The 17787-nt window shown below is 49.3% G+C and overlaps 1 long non-coding RNA gene across 4 annotated transcripts in view; it reads right to left on the bottom strand.

The window, feature by feature from the left end:
* The window catches only part of LOC139055569 (uncharacterized), a 135609-nt gene that overhangs the window by 38038 nt on the left and 79784 nt on the right, over nt 1-17787 (bottom strand). The window contains exons 9-10 of one of the 4 annotated variants that reach the window (XR_011511863.1): nt 14557-14785; nt 13143-13492 (exon numbers count right to left, since the gene is read on the bottom strand). The exons of the other annotated variants lie outside the window; for them this stretch is intronic. This is a non-coding gene — a long non-coding RNA (uncharacterized lncRNA). Of the gene's footprint in view, nt 1-13142; nt 13493-14556; nt 14786-17787 lie in introns of those variants that run through there. 4 annotated transcript variants of the gene reach the window in all.

The following is a 17787-nucleotide window of genomic DNA, read 5'->3' as shown; positions in this document are numbered from 1 at the left end:
TTGTTCACATCAAAGTGTACATGTGACTAAATGTTCTACAGTCACTATTCGACAGGATACTTATGCGACCACGTTACGTACTCTCATTGCTTGTGGGTAAACGTTGCAGCAAGAGATGCGCCTTCTGCAAATATGACAAAATTTTCTGTCCTGAGATTCACGCTTTGCCGAACCTCAAACAAGCATTCAGGCGAAGAAGGCCTCAAAAAGACACTGCACTTGCTGAGCAGCGAATTGGCGCTGTCTCACTATGTATACCAGTCCGCTGACGCTGCAGGTGTGTTAATTTTTTTAAATATTATCAGATATGTACTAAAAACTACTTGCTCAGTCAATCGTGAGAAAACCTCAAGTGTCAATAAACTCTGGGAGACGATATGACATATTGAGTGGTGGATACATTGGATAATCTGATTTACCTGCAGGCCGTAAGTGATTACTTCATCATTAATTTCACGTTGAAAATGCAAGTATCTTCCAAGAGACGATATAAAGTTATTGTTGACTACAACCGCAATGACATACCCTCAATTACTGCTGAACTGGAAACGTTTACCAGCGACTACATTACTAAGTTTGATAAACGCTCTGTCGAAGAAAACTGCAGATCTACAAGGATAAATTGCACTATTTAATTAACCGGCATGTAACTCGAAGGCAGATTCTTTATAACTCACGCTCATCTTGGTTTAACAACTCCCTTAAGCGACTACGTAACAAAAAGAAACATATTTTCCGTCGTGCCAAACAAACCAATCTTGCCGATCACTGTTTTGCTTACCATCATGTAGAAGCCGAGTACATTTACGCTACTGGCATCTCTAAAAATATATTTTAATGTCACACTACCATCCCTTTTACTAATTAATCCACGCAAATTCTGGAGCATTCTTAGACACAAGAAAGCTGACTCTATTGAGTTAGTTCCTGTTGATGGCAGCGAAGTTGACGAAAACTTATGTTGCTCTGTGTTAAATGAAGTCTTTACCTAATTTTTTTGTGATAATAATCTTCCCAATTTACCGAATATTCCTCATTCATTGTTTTGCGCTATGGATTCCATATCGGTTGACTGGGTTGGTATCAACCGTTTGATTGAAGATAAAAAGACTGCATCTTCTGCACGTCCTGATCTTATTAATCCAAAAATGTTAAAATGTACGGCATTATTTCCGTCGGGTATTCTATTTAAACTGTTTGCTCAGTCATTACAGGGCTCATCGCCTCCTACGCACTGGAAAAAAGGCGAGGGTGGTTCCAGTCCTAAATCAGGTAACGCGGATTGTCCGAGAACTACCACCCCATCTTGTTAGCTAGCATTCCATGCAAAATTTTAGGACACGTAACATATTCTCACCTCATCGATATCCTGAAAAGTAACTCATTCTTCCATCCATCTCAACACAGTTGCAGAAAAAAAATTCCACGTGATGCTCAACTTCTTTATTTCACTAACGATTGGTTCGCCGCCTCAGATCATGAATTCGATATTGAATGTATTTTCTTTAGATTTTTTCCAAAGTTTTCGACCCTGTATGTCATGACCTACTCATCCATAAACTTAATCAGCTTAACACTGATCCAAATGTGTTGTCTTGGATTAAGGAGTTTCTTTCCAATCGAACTCAATATGTCACAACCAATAACTATTCATCTGCTTTGCAACCAGTTACATCCAGAGTGCCACAGTGTCTTGGGGGTCTATGGGTCTATATATACTATTCTTGATTTATATTAATGATCTTCCTAACTGTGTAACATCATCACCAATTAGTCTGTTCGCAGATGATTGTGTAATATAGCGCAATATCCCTAACCCTGATGATTCATATAAGCTGCAAGAGGATTTTTTACAATGTGTCACTGTGTTCTAACAAATGGCTTGTGAAACTTAACGCTAACAAGTGTAAATCGACGCGCATATGTAGTACGGTCATCAATGGGAATCACTACAGATAGTACTGAATGACACTTTACTAGCATCTGTTAACACTGACAAATATCTTGGCCTTTACATATTAATATTCTGTCATGAAATACGCGTACTAATGATATTACTGTAATGCTAATCGCATGTTAGGATATCTAAGTCGTAATTTTTCTACTATTCCTACTTCTGTAAAACCGACACTCTATGAAAACCTAGTTCGTAGATACGTATCTGCAATTTGGCGGCAGAAACAGTGGCGGCAGAAACGGCCGCCGGAGTCGCTCCCGCTCGAAGACACCATCCGGTGGCAGCAACGGCGGCGGCAACCGCCGCTCGCGCTCCCGGACCAGTTCGAGATCCAGGGCCAGTTCAAGGACCCGGAGCGCGTCAACCGGACGCCGAGGGATCGCCGAGAAAAAGGTGGGCTGGACCAACAGGTCTCCCATCGCTCGAACCAGCGACACCGAGTTCCCACCGCTCAGCCCCTCTCAACCCCTTAACTCGCAAGCGAATCCGCAAAAGGACAGTAGCGAAGTGTTAGAACTTAAGAGGATCATAGAGCGCCAAAACGCTCAGATTCAGGAGCAGAACGCCCAAATACGAGCGCTTATGAATAGAATCGAAGCGTTGGCGAATAACGGCAGTTCGGCAAATGCTAGCCCCGAAAACAACATCACGGCGGCAAACAACGCCGCAGGCTTGCGCAGGTTGCCGCGGAGGGACCCCCCTGCTGGGGTTACGCAAAGTGCATCCAGTAATCAAGAGGCGATGGACGCCGAAATGAGCCCCGCGAGCGGAGAGGAAGCGACGACCGCCGAGACCGCGACCACGGCAACGACACAGATCCCGCGAGAAGGAGAGCTAACGGCCATTTTGGCCGCAATTTCCCAAATTAATGAAAGGCTAAGCAAAATGGACGCCCGACTCGAGGCTGTCGAGAGTCAGCCTCATATGCGATCGGTGAAGCACAAGCGCCTAGCGCCAAAAGTAGCCTCAACAGCGGTGAGGAACCGCTTCGCGTCCCTGAAAAAGGAGCGGTCCGAAAAAATCAAAGGCGCGATCGCGAAAAGGCGCAATCGACTCGAGACGTCCGGAAAGGATGATGCAGAAGCAAAGTAGGAAGCACAAGAAGAAAACCGGGGGGGATACCACCGTAATTTACCAATGGAACTGCCGCGGGATTCGCAACAAAGAAGCGGAACTATTATTACACATTGACGGGCAAGAAAACAAGCCCGATGTAATTGCTTTGCAAGAAACAAACGGGAAACCAAGACTACCGGGGTACGTCACTTACACGGACCCCACGGAGAGAGGAACGGCGGTGCTCGTCCGCAGCAACGTGGCGGCAACTCAACATGTCACGGCGCAGGGTGGGTGCGAGCACACGCTGGTCGAAATTCATGCGAGAGAAATTGGCAGCTCGGGTAATTTATTTGTAATGAGCGCGTACTGCCGGCCGTCACAACGGCAGTACGAATTTGACCGCATCGTGAGCCAGGCGAAAGGGTTGGCGGGGACCAGACCGCTCCTGATCCTCGGCGACTTTAACGCCCCTCACACAACGTGGGGCTATAAGTTTCAGTCCAAGAGAGGAAAAGCATTGGCCAAAGTAATGGAGGATCACGAGATGGCCCTCCTGAACGAGCCGGACGTAACCACCAGAAGAGGCAACAGTGCCGCGAGGGACACCACGCCAGACCTGTCATGGTTATCAGGCACGCTAGACGTCTCCTGGAGAAGCGAAGAAGTTGACCTGGGGTCTGACCACAGCGTGATCGGCATTACAATCCGAGGCTCCCGATATCGGGCTGTGCTGGGGACGGCGCGGATCACAGATTGGGACAAGATGCGAAAGTTTACCCAAGAACAAGAGGCGTCCGAGGAAGAATCGGGACAAGCTGAAACACAAAGGACCTACACCGAATGGGCGAGGGACCAGAAGAAGGCCCTCGATAAATTTACCCAAGAAATCGCAACGACGTCGCAGACACCGTACGTGGACGCCAGACTGACCCACATGTGGGCGGCCCGGCACTCGTTAATGCGGCGGTGGAAACGTCAGAGACACAACAGAAAGCTGGCCAAGCGCATAGCAGTCTTGAACAAACAGATCGCCGAGCACTCGGCCAAACTATGTAAGGAAAATTGGCTGAAGACCTGCGACGGCCTGCAGGGCAAGCTCTCGACGTGGAAGACGTGGTGTGTCTTGAGGCATCTGATCGACCCGCTGAGTAGCAAAACTGCGACCAATCGCAACCTCACCAAAGTATTGAACACGTACAAGGGAGACGGCCGCAGGCTCCTGGAAGACCTGAAGGCCAAGTACTTAAATACAGAGAAGGGCCAGTACCCGGTGCCCGAGAGGTACGAAGGACCCGTCAACGAAGAACTGGACCGGCCGTTTACCATGACGGAACTGTGGACAGCGATAGATGACAGTAACAAGAGAAGTGCACCCGGCAGGGACGCCATAACTTACAAATTACTCGGTAACATGAGCGGTACAGCGGCCAGCGGCCTCCTAGGGCACATTAACGAAGCCTGGGAGAGCTCGCAGTTGCCGAAGGAATGGAAGGACGCCGAGGTCCGCTTCATTCCAAAGCCCGGAAAGGCCCTCACGATAGACAACATGCGGCCCATCTCCCTCACATCCTGCGTGGGGAAGGTGATGGAGCGCATGGTCCTTCGCCGGCTACAGAAGCACCTCGAAGAAACGGATCAGATGCCAGAGACGATGTACGGCTTCAGGCAACATCTCAGCACCCAAGACGTGATGATCCAACTCCACGAACTGGTCGTCAAGCCGGCAACGAGGCACGCGCCGCGCGGGATACTCGCTCTCGACCTGAAGGGAGCATTTGACAACGTGTCCCACGCGAGCGTGTTGCAGAATCTAAACAAAACCCGGTGTGGCCGAAAGACATTTGGCTACATAAAAGATTTTCTGTCGAACCGAACGGCGACCATCAGGATAGGGGAAGAGAAGTCGGACCCTGTCGAACTCGGCGATAGGGGCACCCCTCAGGGATCGGTCTTGTCGCCCCTGCTCTTCAATCTGGCCCTGCTGCCCCTGCCCGATCTACTCAAGCAAATTGAAGGCGTGGACCACGCGTTCTACGCCGACGATATTACGGTGTGGACGGCCCGAGCCGGATCCGATGCCTGGATGGAGGAAGTCTTGCAGCGGGCGGCAACGACCGTGCACGAGTACGCAAAGTCGTGCGGACTGAGCTGCGCTCCCCAGAAATCAGAGCTGCTCATGATCCAACCGGGAAAATCCAAGAATGAGCTGCCGCCGAACGTGACTATCACCATCGCTGGAACTACGATCAAGCTAACACAGCAGATTAGGATTCTCGGCCTACTACTACAGAGCGACGGGAAGGCACAGGCCGCCATCACAAAAATCAAGACTTCAACCGAACAGATACTTGGTATGATTCGGAGGGTATCTAACAGAAACCGAGGACTTAAAGAGGACGATGCCATGCGCCTGGTACGCGCGTTCGTCGTGTCGCGGGTTACCTACGCCGCGCCGTATCTCCAGCTGACGAAGGCGAATAGGGACACCCTAAACACGATGCTTCGTAAGGCAACGAAACAAGCACTAGGCATGCCTATTTACTCGTCCACTCAAAAACTGCTAGACATGGGCGCCCACAACACTGTGGAGGAGCTCATCGAAGCCCACCTCTCTAATCAGAGAATCCGGCTCAGTCACACGGTACACGGACGAGCCCTCCTACGCAAAATAGGATGGCAGATCGAGCCAGTACCCATCAAGATGGCCCTTCCGGAAGACTGGAAAACGATCATTCAGACAAAACCCCTTCCGCGGAACATGACGCCGGGCAAGGACGACGAGAGGCGCACCGCGCGAGCTAAAGCACTAGCCCGGAAACTGGAAGAGAACCCCAGGGTCCTCTACGCGGACGCCTCGCTCCGAAAACACAGTGACCGTGCCGCGGTGGTGGTTACATCAAAAGACAGGCTGATCGTCAGCGCGTCCCTGAAGACAACAGACCCCGCAGTTGCCGAAGAAGCGGCCGTGGCCCTCGCACTCACACAGCCGAGCGTGGACACCGTAGTCACCGACTCGAAGACAGCCTACAGAAGCTTCCGCAGGGGGGTAATCTCCTCCGCGGCCCGAGCCATTCTAGCCAAGCACAAGCCTCCGGGAAGAGCCATAGAGCTCGTGTGGGTCCCGGCTCACTCGCAGGTAGCAGGCAACACCATCGCCGACTACCATGCCCGAGAAATGTCGATCCGGGCCGAGCACGAGCCGGAAGAGCTACCGCACCCGGTTACCAGCTTTCGGGATATTACCCGGATGTACCGAGAGGAAAGGTGCAGACTGCCAGAACCGCACCCCAAACTCACCAGGCAACAACAGACGATCCTGCGTCGAGCGCAGGCGGGATCGCTTGCGCACCCCGTACTCATGAACCGCATGTACCCTGCGGAATACGATATGCTCTGTCCTTTTTGCATAAGAGAAAAGGGCACCCTGCCGCACGTCTTCGCAGAGTGCACAGAGCTCAAGACCCCCCCTCCTCCCCTTCCCACCAACACCCCCAAACCCCAACCCCTTGAGCGATGGGAGACCTTGTTATCCAGCCCCGCCCTACCGATTCAGCTCGCACTGACGGACAGGGGCCAGGAGCTGCTGGAAACATATGGGTCCCGTAACTAGGGAACCACCCCGTCTGGTGCCTGCGTGCACCACCGATTTATTTCGGGCCCAGCAAATGTTGCTTCATCATCATCATGCAATTTGGGATAACAATCAAGCATCACGAATCCTTACCCTTGAAGCGATACAATATCGAGCAGCTAACTTGATTTTAACTATTCTTGCCATTCCAGTGTAACATATGAATGAAAAGAAGTCTGAATCTGCCAGATCTTTCATTACGTCTGAAATGTGCTCGCTTTTGCCTATTGAGCAAAGTTCATCATCCTAACCACATGTTCAAGAATCAACTTATTACCCCACCTTGCTACGTTTCATTCCAATCTGCCACAGATATAAAGTTGCCCTCCGATCCTGCGGAACGAACAAGTACCATGATTCTTTTTCACTTCACACAAGTATCGACTGGAACTACCTTCCTGCTTCCAACATTCACATCGCAGATACATCGTCATTCAGACCAGCAGTATACCAAGCTATCGCTTAAATTTTTTTCCTTTATATAATGGAGATGTTAAGGAGCCTACTTCGCAGAAAATCCGGCGTCAGCGTCCCGCGCGCGGCGTCAGACATCGCTACGGCAAAAAGATTTCGCACCACGCATACCCAGGTCCTCCACGTGACGCAAGGAATTTACTGAACTAATTAAATTTCTCAAGTTAAAATACGTGTAAAAATCGTAAACTACGACTTACACCCAACCTACAGACATGATAGCTCTCGGATTCTAATTTGACTTTATGAGAAAACATAATTATATTACACAAAAATTCAAAGAAACCTCTTTTCCAATGTCTCTACAATACACAGACCGGCCGCGGCGTCCGCCATTTGCGCGCGCCGATGCGCGGGTGTCTTGGGGGGTCACGGAGCGACGCACCCGGTTCCTTGCAATACCTCCTGCTGGGGCGCGATCGGAGATATTTTGTTCGATACGCGTTCTGTTCAGTTGCTGCAACGTCACAAAGTTGCAGTATGCAAAATTTGTGACAGCGGGGCCGAGAGAGCAGCCAATCAGGAAGCGGTCACGTCCCCGGAAGTTTACCTGCGTCGTTTGTCGTCTGCTCTCAAACAGTATACTACAAAGCCAAATGTTTCTCGTCTTCCAATTGAATGAAATCTGTCTAAAAAAACGTATTTTTTCTTCTCAAGCCCAAACACGTTTTCAAATAGCAGTACGTGTGACTACTGCAATTTATAACTATTAGGTTCTTTGCGTCGTCCCTAGGTGGTGTCGCGCACAGCGAGAAGGTAAAAGAAAAAAAAACGACGGGAAGAGTGGCGCACTTTTCAAGAGGCAGCCACAACATCCCAGTGGCTCGCTGGCACCGATGATGTTGTCGATTTCTCTGTACAACCAACAAATTATTTGTTTCGAGAAACAAAAACGACGCCGGAATTCACTTTCTGCCATTTCTTCAAACACGTTTCGCACCCCCACCCACTCTCCTCCTTCCTCAAGAAACGCCAGCGAAACAACCGAGGTTTCCAACGGAAGCGCCATTTTCTAGAATTAAACTATGGATCGGATTCAAACGTGCCATTCGTGCCATTCCGCAGCCGAAAAGGCCGCCTGTTGGATCCAATCCAATCCACCAGACGCGCCATGCGAAGCCGTATGATCGCTCCAAACTTCTCAACTCCCGTCGCGTTCGGACGAAATGCTCGGTGGGCGGATGATTGACAGGAGCGTGTCGTCATTTTGACGTCACCAAAAACGGGGCGGCGCCCCGCGGCAGGCGACGTCGGCGCGGAGTAGGCCAATCGCGCGCGCCGGTAACCGAACGAACGCGCCGAACAACCATCTCCGATCGCACCCCAGGGGTGCTATGCAGGATGCGCCCAGTTTCTCGTTCACCCGAGTTTTACCCGAATTTGCTGGACGGCAGTCAGTGAACGGAGATAGCGCGAAACGCGCCGAAGGTGCAGGCAAAAAATTATGTAGACAAAAAGCCGCGTATGACAACATGAGCGCACCCTGCGCGGCACGCTGCTTCCACGTTTCAAGCGCAGAAGGCTGCAAAACGAATGCGCCAGCGCCGCTTATTGTTATCAACGGATTATCGCAACTTAGCGATACCGTGACTGTCCCGCTGTCTGTCTGCACACTTGCCGTGATCCGCTTGCCACGCCTTTCCCGGGCGCGTCAAGGGCGTGCCTCATCTTTCGCGCACTGTCTTTCTATTCTGCATCGAATGCGGACAGGGTACATGCGGCGCATTCTTGCACCTACACTTTCACTCAAACGAATACGTTAAAACACAACAAATAAAATAACAAACATTTTTATTTCTTTAGGTATCTGTTTTTCGTTTTCAATGCTATAAATTTGTGATGACAAACGGAGGTCGAGCAAATTATTAAATTTTGCATTTCTTGCCGCGAGTGGCGACAGGGAGGCGAAAGCTTAGAAGCGGTACATTGAAGCGGGTCGCACGCACGAGGGCATTCATACGGTGATAAGTCGCCTAGGGGCGCTGCAGTGCTATTCGCAATAAAGTCGGTCATGATCTATGGATGGTCATGGCCACTCTTTCTCTATTAGGGGAATAGAAACGCAGCGCCGCGGTACGGCTGTTCATCGCAGGCGCTTCACTAGACCGGCCCCCGCTTTACCAACTAAAAACTACACAACCGCTGTCGCTGCGAAATGGCGGTATGTTATTTTAGAGTGCGTAGTGACGCAATTCAGTGAAAATGTACCTGTTTATCTTTGTGCGCGAAGCCTCTGCGATACATTGCGAAAAGTGCGTGCTGCCCCAGCGACACAATTCATCGCTTGTCATCGCTTGCCCAGTGAAGGCGCCTCTGAGCGCATGTGCGCACTATATGAGTGTGTTTTGCAGTCGAAGGTGCTTGCGGATTAACTCTGCTGGAGCCAGCAGCGACCGCAGATGGATATCGTAACGACACCGCAGCACTCGCATTTTGGCAGGTGAGGGCTCTTGTGTGCAGTTATGAAATCAGATTTCGAACGGAGAGAGGTGTTGGAACTGTTGAGTGCGCAGTGCTTGTGATGAAGAAATGCCATGGCACTGGGTCTAGAAGAGCGAGCGATTCTCGGACGCTGATCGTGTTTACGACGCCGTGGCTCCGTTTCATCACCGATGACAGAGCAGCCATCTCAAACGACTGCTGCCATACGCACTCTTCAGCATCGTCGTCCCCCTCGACGCATCGACGCCTTGCAAGCAGCTACAGTGACGTGCCGATAATTATTTACTGTGCGCTACGCGCCACAATGCAGGCAATGAAACCGTGTTGTGCGGCCATCTCAGCCCGAGAAGATGTATGCATAAGCCAGCGACAGTCAACGCTTTGTTTTTCATAGTGGTGCTCAGTACATCACCGATGACAGTGCGTTGTGCGTGTTTTGTGTCGGCGGTCAAGATTGTTGATGCCTCTCAGCTCGACACCGCGTCGCTGTTGCCGGAATATAAGTTGGGCGTGGCCCAATTGTAGTGGGTGCGCGCGCAATAGTTACATGCCTCGCGCGGGGCGTGACCTCTGGTTTTGATTGACAGGCGAACTCGTGCTAAACTCGTACATCGCGAAACCCCCCTCCGAGTTCAACTCGGGAACATGGCGGCGGCAGCAGCAGCCTGTTTCATTGCATCCAGCGGCAGCGAGCGTCAGTATGACCGTCCGGACCCGTTCACCTGCATGACCGACGGGGAGTTTCAGCGTCATTTTTGCCTGTCGAAGACATCAGTGTGCTGGCTGTGTGACGAGCTAGGCGAAGACTCTCGTCTGCGGAGACAGCGTGGCGGGCTTCATTCGCTCACCGTCGTAGAGCAAGTCATCTGTGCCCTCCGTTTCTACGGGACTGGGAGTTTTCAGGGAAGCGTCGGCGCCGAGCGTTACATTGGACGCCATCAAACTACTGTTAGCAACTGTGCCAGAGATGTGTCTGACGCGCTTATCGATGCGGCAGTGCGTAAGCTGTGGCTAGCTTTCCAGAATACTGCGGCGGAGCGGGCATATATAAAAGAATGCTTCCTACTTCGTGGGAACATTACGAACGTAGTGGGGTGTGTCGACGGAACGTACGTAGGAATTAAGGCGCCTTCAATGTCAGCGTTACTGTGATTAACAGACTTTTTCGCTGGTTGATCACTTTTTGCCGATTGTTCTAATTGTCTGTCAGGGTGCCTTCCAAATGGCTCACTTTCTTGGGAAAGAGGTTATTTAAGTATAAATAGATAAATGGATATCACAAATTGTGTGAAGTAACCTATGAATCCTAATCTCATAAAGAACTTGGGGTTCTTCATTGGTGAAGTTACTAAGTATGCACAATGCTGAATTTTGGTCATGCGTAATCTATCGGCCGCACTATGAAACAGCGAGGCATTGCACAATTTGTTGCAGCGCGAGATGTGGATGTTACGCCAAGCCGGTTGTGCCTATGCATTTGTGGTGAAATGAAAATGCATTGAGGATCTTAGTGGGTTGGCTTGCATGAAGCAAATACTTCAGATTGTTTGCTCTGTTCACTTTCGATGCATGTGCCAGAGGTTCAGTGCATCTTCTTTTTTTTGGGGGGGGGGCGGTGTTATTCTGGATGGATAAATTGTATATTTTCGTCTCATAATGGGGCTCTAATTCTTAAGCAGTAGAACAGTGCACATCTGACACTCTGCAGAACTCTCTCTATGTGAAGATGTCATGAACCACCAAGGCAAAATTACATATCGGGAGAAATGTGGTGCAGATGCCAATGAAAAGTGGGTCTTTAACCCACCACGATAAAAATAAAAATTGCAGAGCAAATAGACCAATTGTACAGCTTTAGAGCAATGATTACACAAAACGTGTCTATGCCCAAACGAGTAAACGCTTGCCGCAATGCCAAAGTAGGCTGAGCGACATGCAGCATATATTGGCATTGAACATGTCTCGTAACTGTTATTTTTATTGTAAGCCCTCGCTGTCACACCTTTCCCTCCAGCACTCCCTTTACTGAAACGTGGCACTGTTTTTCCATTGGTGTCATGATAATGGTAATGGCAGCAGCAAGGCTGGTTAATGCTTGCCTCTTTGATTCCTGTGAGTTTAGTGGTGAAGAATATGGCACGTGCATACATACAGCTGTGCTGCAAAATTTAACATTTGTGATTTTTTGGAGAGCTAATTTGTGTTGCGAAATTTCAGAGATGTGCACCATTGTGGCCTAATAACTAGAGCATTGGTGAGGTTCAAGACAGTGTATTGGTATCGAAGCTTGAAGTTTAATTGCATAACAATTTGACGGGACACAAAGAGAAATACACACAGCAGAATGCTTTGCTGTGTGTGTTACACTTCTTTGTGTGCCATTGAATTGTTGTGCGATCCAACTTCAATTAGAGCATTGGGCTTCTTTGGTGCAGGTCCGAGGAAGTGTGAGCTATTCGACAACATGCCAGTGCCTTGCCACACAATTATGGAAGTAGGAAGGTTTGCAAACAAAGCTTTGCTTTCAAATCCACCTGCTCATGTAATACAAGCACTGATTGAAAGAACCATCATACAAAAATAATGGTGAAATCAATGGCCTGTGAAAAGTGTAATTCGTATATAGGCACAGTTGACATAATAGGTGCCATACCGGCCTCAAAATTGTACTCGTCAGAGCAGTTTGTTTCCTATGTGAAGCACAACCTCCCATTACATGCTGTGCAAATAACCAAGCTCGGTTTGTTTTGACGTGCTACACAACATTCAGTGTAATCTGTTTTTGATTCTAAAGAAGTGCCAAACACCACCTCTTTTTCAAGGATGTCATGGGAATATTTGGCGAGACCTTTTCCAGCCCCTCATAATGGAAGTGTGGCCAGCCAGCTTTGCTTGGATGCCTTCATAGATTTCTGCTCCTGATCATTGTGTGCTATCAAGTTGCAGAAGTCTATGCAACTGGTGCAAGGCATTACGTGTTTCTATAGTCCGATACAACTTCTATAGTCCGATACAACAGGCTGCGGAATCTGCACTTTAAGGCAGGTGAACACAAGCCTGCACCAATGGGCACGCACTCTAGACTGGCATCGTGCCGCCAGACAGACTAATACCTGCTCGTCGGAGAGGGACTATTTCTTTAGACGTGTAAGCAATCGGCTGCTGCGCTTTGGTCATCTGGGTGGGGCCTCTCCTGTCTTCTGAAGTTTTATACGACTGTAAAGGCTGCTGCTTTTCATACAACACAAAAGGACAAAGTGTACAATTACTTGGCCTATGAAATGGATACATCAGAAGAGTGCTATGCAAGGGCTTAAGATGTGTGAAATATGGTACATGCAATTATAACACAATGTTAAAGAATATGTGGTATCGAACATCCATGTAATGGCACATTTGAATCGGGGAGTGTTGCAGTCATATGCACAGTCTATATATATATATATATATAGGTGATAGCATTATTAAGCTCCTGCTGTTTCCTGTCTTCATTGTGAATTACACACACCGTTCATCTTGTGGCTAATCAACACGCACTGTTTTCTTGCACATAGAAAGAACAAACAGCACGATGACGTGTATGCTGCATTAGTGTATTTTTTATTTACATGGTCCAAAAGTGGCACAGGTTGTCTTACGTTTCTGCCTATTTTGAAGGGACACCAAGTGCATGTTACAAGTCTCCTAATATGCACAGCAGAATGTTTACTGCAATAATTTTATTCATGTTCTTGAATAATAAACAAAATATTAAACTGAAAGCTCCTTTATAAGGTGCCTTCTGTGGGCTCAACAGGAGAGAAGTGAGGGCACCGATACTACTGTTGCAGAGCAGCCCTCTGGACCTCTGCCACACTCTCCAGATCACGTGCCTGGCGCTCGCCTACTGCCACCAGGCAGTTGAGTGCCTCCAGCAGCAGAATGTTTTGCTGCAAAAAAGTGTATTGGAATGAATCAGCTGCATACAAACCATTATTTACAAAGAAAAATGCTCGTTGCACTATTAGTACTAAGTGCCCTTAACTGTGGAAGGCTCTAGTGTAGTATGCATAATAAAACAATGCGTTGGGACAACGTTGCTTTATTTTTCATAACTGGGGTTTTCTTTTTCAGAGCCAATTGTCATGTTGATTAGTGTGCCAGCAGCTGAGGTGGCACCGCACCTTCACGAGTCTCTACTGTCAGCACCACAAACCTATTTTTGTTCGCTGCAAAACAAATGCCTCACCCTACAATCCCGTCTTATACGAGCTGATTGCATCCTATGACTACAAACATCATATTTTTGTCCAATTACGCAATTTTCTGCCATCCTCGGCTGTAGTTCCCTCTCCTTGACATCCATTCTGTCATGCTTATGTAATCACCTGATAAGAATTGGCAACAAGTGATCGGATACGTGCATGGCCTGCCTGCCGATTCCTTTCTTTTTTCTTAATCTCAACTAGCATATCAGTTGCCATGGTTTACTACGCCACTGTCTTCCTGCCTTAATGCTATCTCCAACAATTTTTGTTACTTCGCTTTCTGCACAGTCCTTGACATCTCAAGTTTATTTGTTAACCTCCAGGTTTATGTCCCATATTGCATAACCGGTGGAATGCAATGATTCTAGACTTTTTTCAAGGATATCGGTCACGTGGCGATCACGATTCGGTAATGCCTTCCATGTGCTGTTCAACCCATGAAATTTTTGTATAAGTTTCCTGCTTTATATCAGTACTTGCTATTGATATTTCACTTGGATAAAGATACTCTTCCATAAATTTTGCTGGCTTAATGTCACTCATGAATTTCTGTTATCTCACCAAGTTAGTGAAGGTTACCTTCATCTTTTCCATATTTTCGCGGGCCCACTTGCATGTAAAAGCACGAACACTCATTGGTTCTCACTGCCTTCTTATACTGCTAGACATTCAGTTCGTTACTACGAAAGTGACTTAATCTGTGCACTCTTATTATGCTAAATATGAAACAGTAGAAATATACTTACCTGCAGTTTGTCGATGTCTACTTCACTGTGTTGGTAGCGAGATCCATCGTCGGTACCACCTCCTTGTCGCATCGTCGCTATATAGGATGTCTGCCTTTTGCCCACACTATGTAATGTTCGTGACGCTCGCAGTCACGCAGAGTGGAGGAACTCCGCGCACTCGCAGAAGCAGCACCGGACAAGTTGTTTCTTCAGCACTTCGCCGTGAACAGTAGGTGCGCGTTGCGATCTGTAAAATCGCCGAAGCTATTGACAGTCTTACCGGGTGCACGGGAAGATTGCCCACGGTGTAACAGAACTATCCAAGAAACAGTGGCCATCGTCGAGCCAGATCACTACGTCGCGCACTGCAAGCTCGTTGTACGGGTTTGTTTACACTGGGCCTCTCTGATGCTTAGCCGCCATGCTTGCCCGTTGAATGGATGTGATGACGCCACTACAGCGTTCCCTCGTGGTATAATGCGAAGCGTACTAAATTACAAATTAGTCTAAGACGCATTCAGTGCACATCTCGTAAGCTTCAAAATGCTTCTAAACCACGTTAAAGTAACTAATGTTATTGTACTAAATGCATTTGTTTTACAACTTGCTTCTGCATGTAATGCACTCGGTGGAACGACAAACAAGTGAAAGAAGGCACGACCATGCACCGACGGTATGATCACGTGAGCCCCAGTTTGTCGACCGCCCAGAAGGCAACGCCCAAGGAATGATAGCCAGCCAGAGTGAATCTTGATAAACCAATGAAACTGGAGGCTTGTCGAAAGATAAACTGTGTCTCGGTACCATTCGTGCTTTCATCTTGGGGTGTCGCCAGAGCTCGTGAAGATCCCGAGTTTCGCCAAACTCGACGCATCCTGCATAGCACCCCTGGTGCTCACTTCCGCCGCATCGCGGCCCACGCAAGATCACACGTTTCTACCGCAAATCCCGCCTCGTGCATAGCGTTCGCGGCCAGCGTTTCACAGTAAACATATGAGTGTTTTAGTTGAGCGTAATTATGGTCCGTTCTGCTCTGAGTTGCCCCGTTAAGGCACAGCGGAGCAGCGGGTGATTTTGCCATTTTAGTTATGCGTTTATCGTAGCGGACCAGGCTTTTCATAGTTGCAGCGCCCTCTGGTCAAATTCAGGCTAAGGAAACGAAATAAAAACACCCATTGATCACTTTTATAAAGTAAAACGAATATAGATAACATATTTGGCCATGAAGAGAGAGAGAGAAAAAACATTTATTCGGACCATCGAGGTGGTTGCTCTTGAGGTCGAGTGGGTGGTGTCCTCATTCCAAGACTCCACTGGCCATGGCTGCTCGACGTACTTGCTGGACGAGTGCTTCTTGTCCCGCCAGGGTATCGCCGGTCAGCTGTACCTCCCACCGCTCTAATGACGTGCTAGGCGTCTTTAAGTGTTGAGGTTTGCCCCCGCACCCCCACGAGATGTGAAAGAGTGTATGGCGTGTGTCGCCGCACCAGTGGCAGATGCCGCGATATGTATGTGGGAACATTTTACTGTATCTGTGTAGGTTTGGAACTGTGTTGGTCTGAATAAGTCGGAGAGCTACGGAATCTTCAGTGCTGAGCTTTCTGTGAGGCGGAGGATAAATCCTGTGGTTGAGTCGCTGGATATCGAGTCGGTCGCAGTAATTGGACGGCAGGGGCATGAAGGTAAATGGTGGGGATTGATGAGACGATTGGTCTTGCCCCTCTCGGTTGATTAGCGCTCGAGCTAGGGCGTTCGTCCTTTCGTTCCCCTCCAGACCCGCGTGGCCCGGCGTCCACGTGATTTTATGGTATTCTTGCAGCCTCGGGCCCAGAATCTGAGCCGCCAGCAGCAGTGTTCGTCCATTGGTAAAGTTACGGCAGGCCTGTTGCGTGTCGGTAACGGCATGGACTTCCCTGCCTACCCTGTCTTCTTGCTTTATTACCAGCACCGCGGCTATGGTCTCAGCCGCAGCTGGGGTCTCTGCCTTTACGGAGGCCGCGAGGGTCAAGGATTTGTCTCTCCCGTTCACGGCGGCTACCGCGAAGAGGCCCCCGATAGGGTACGCCGCCACGTCCACGTACGTTACTTACGGGTCACCCTTGAATTGTCGGCGCTGTCTGTCGACGCGAGCCTTGCGTTGTCCTTCATGGAGCTCGTGAGTCATGTGCTTCGGTATCGGGTTCGCCTTGATCTTGCCTCTGACCTCAGGAGGGAGTGATCGTTGCTCATCGAGGGCACGGAGCTCCGTTGACGTTCCGGTCCGGTGGAGGATGGCTCTGCCCGCCGCCGTGTTCTGTAGTCTGGCCTTTTGAGAAGCCATAACCGCGTCCGACAGCTCAGCGAAGGTGTTGTGGATCCCGAGGGCCGCTAACTTCTCGTTATAGGCGGTGACAGGGAGACCGAGTGCCGTTTTGTACGCGCCTCTGATGATGGCATCGACTTGTTCTTGGTCGCGTATGTTTAACGAGTGATAGTGATACGGCATGGTATACTTTATTCTGCTGATCACCAGAGCCTGGACGAGATGAAGCGTGTCCTTTTCTCGCATGCTCTTGCGGCTTCTTGTAATTCGTTTTATAATCCGCGAGATCTGGTTGGTGGCAGACCTGCGGGTTTGGATGGTGTGGGAGACTTTCAGGTTGATCTGGATCCAAAAACCCAGAATCCTAGTCTTATTGCCTTCCGTGATCTTCTGGCCCTCAAGATAGAGGTCGATAGGGCCGGGGGACTTGTAGATTCCTCCTACGTGCACCAGGATCACCTCGGACTTTTCGGGCGCACAACGCATCCCGCTCGCTGCCGCAAATCTCTCCACGGCCGTCGTGGCCTCTTGAAAGGTCGCCTCTTTTCGCGCTAGGGAGCCCTTGGTGGGCCAGAGCGTCATGTCGTCTGCGTACAGGGCGTAACCTAGGTCGGGGATCTTCTGCAGCTCTTTGGTCAGCGCTAGCATTGCGACGTTGAAGAGAATCGGGGAGATTATCGCCCCTTGCGGTGTTCCTTTGTTCGGCACGTCGATCGTATCCGATCGAGTTTGGCCCATTCCGATGGTTGCCATCCGGCCCGTCAGGAACAATTTAACGTAATTAAAGATGCGCTCCCCGCAGCTGATGTCGTTCAGTCCCTTGAGAATGGCCTCGTGAGAGATGTTATCGAAGGCCCCTTTTAGGTCGAGTGCGAGCAGTAGGTGTTCTCCTCCCTTCGGGGTGCCCTTGAGAACTTCTTCCCTTAGGATTACGAACGCGTCTTGCT

Source organism: Dermacentor albipictus, chromosome 1 (assembly GCF_038994185.2).
Source record: "Dermacentor albipictus isolate Rhodes 1998 colony chromosome 1, USDA_Dalb.pri_finalv2, whole genome shotgun sequence".
In the NCBI taxonomy this organism is placed as follows: Eukaryota; Metazoa; Arthropoda; class Arachnida; order Ixodida; family Ixodidae; genus Dermacentor; species Dermacentor albipictus.
Note: the sequence above shows the minus strand (reverse complement) of the source record. Positions and strands in the feature narration are given on the sequence as shown.